Here is a 2,019-nt window from a genome sequence, read left to right on the forward strand (position 1 = left end):
GTAGATGCAATTTTCATTACTAGTTTTAGCATTATTCTCTGTCACCATTATCATTACTGTTCTTATCATCATCGTTATCGCTATCATCATCTCGAGCTAATCATCGTTGTCCAATACTAATCTTATGGATGGTAGTCGAGGAATAGGCATGAGATGAACGAATGCAGTTATATAGACTCATGAGAATATGAAACTACTGAGATTAATAGTGTAATAGAGGGATTTATTTAAAGCGGAAACGTGGTGAAGGAATGCAATCATATAATCTTAAAAGATATGTAATGAAAAGAGCTACATACTAGAGATATGATCGAGGGATATATTAGTAACATTACTGATGACTCCTTGAACCACAAATTCTGAATAATAAATGTAGAATTGCAAATGTGAATGACAACACCTGTAAATAAACTATATGGTTCACTAGTAATTTCGAAATACGCACTCTAATGGTACTGTCGATTTAGGGGTCTGTGAAAAGTATTAATAATAATGATAATGGCAACAGTAGTGGGCATGCCAACAAAATAATGAAAAATATATATATACAACATTTCTTTTTATCTTAATACTTTGTTAAGATAAGAAGGAAGATAGGTAGATTTTTCTTTTAACTGGATATTTCCGGAAAGTAGTTATTTGAAGGAGCCAAGAAAAGAGGTATTTAAAAGAGGTTGGTGACTTCATTTGATTCTTCTACGACTGGATATATTTCAGTGGAATGGTACGCATACAATAATGTTTAATACATCTTACTCTTTCAGTGAAAGCACACACACACACACACACACACACACACACACACACACACACACACACACACACACACACACACACACACACACACACACACACACACACACACACACACACACGTACGCAACATAATATACTTAAGTGTAATATAAGAGTTCTCGTAAAAGCTACAATATAATTTTAGTAAAATCAATTAATAATATATGTTTCTGTGGTGTAGTGGTTAGCACAGTCGCCTCCGACGCGACAGACTCGGGTTCAATCCCCGACGGATACTACATAATCAATTTTATTTTGCATGAATGTTTGTATTTCTATCTGTTTATCTTCCGTTTCAATTATATTGCTACTTTTGTTTTTGCCTCTTTCTCCGGTGTTTGCAATACGAAATAGTATGAAGAAATTAGGTGTGATTTTGGATTTTTTGATTTGCTTGGTTGTTTGTTGTCATATTATTAATATGAAAAGCAAAGACTGGATTGAGGAAGAAGAGGACGAACTAGTGATGAAGAGAAAGAAACAAAGATCAAGACGGAATAGGAAAGGTGGAAGGAAGGAAAGAGGCAAAAGAAACAATTTCTGTTTTATCATCTTGCTTAGTGTTATCTTCGTTCCACTTTGCCTTCTTTAGATAAGAAATGCGAATTCACAGGAGAGAAGAATGATCTCTTTTTAAAAAGTAGCTAATTATTACCAATATGCACTTTCGTAAAGATACTTACGTGGTTTGCTTAATGAAAACCACGTTAGCCAAGATGCAGACACGTAGTTTACCTTTACCTTTAGGCGATTTATACCTCACTGAAGTTCTTTCAAATTTCCCCGTCATTGGTAGTTGTAATTAACAATTCCTGTATTTATGAAGATTAGTTATATTATCATTAGTTCCCATCATTATGCAACAATACTCATTATAATTCTTGTCTTCATTGCGTTCTCAATCGTACTGCTGTCATTATTTTTATATCAATGTGTCCATTATGTATTTCAAAAGGACCTGTAAACAATAGTTTTAGTTTACGAGTCTACTTTTATCTATACAAACTTGATGTTCAGTCTTCAGTAACAAGTTATTAATATATCCCTTAAGCACATATCAGCACATAGTTGTCCAACACTCATCTAATGGATGGTTTTCGAGGAATAGGCATGAGATAAACGAATGCAGTTGTATAGACTCGTTAGAATATGAAATCAGTGAGATGAATAGTGTAATAGATAATAATATTTGAAATATATATGGGGTGAACGAATGCAATTATA

The 2,019-nt window shown here is 33.4% G+C and overlaps 1 non-coding gene across 1 annotated transcript; it reads left to right on the top strand.

The window, feature by feature from the left end:
- The first annotated feature begins 961 nt into the window (after window positions 1-961).
- On the top strand, window positions 962-1,033 carry TRNAR-CCG (transfer RNA arginine (anticodon CCG)). The gene has a single exon. It is a non-coding gene; the product is annotated as a tRNA-Arg (tRNA).
- The last annotated feature ends 986 nt before the right edge of the window (window positions 1,034-2,019 follow it).

This window comes from Penaeus vannamei, chromosome 10, assembly GCF_042767895.1.
Source record: "Penaeus vannamei isolate JL-2024 chromosome 10, ASM4276789v1, whole genome shotgun sequence".
Lineage (NCBI taxonomy): Eukaryota > Metazoa > Arthropoda > Malacostraca > Decapoda > Penaeidae > Penaeus > Penaeus vannamei.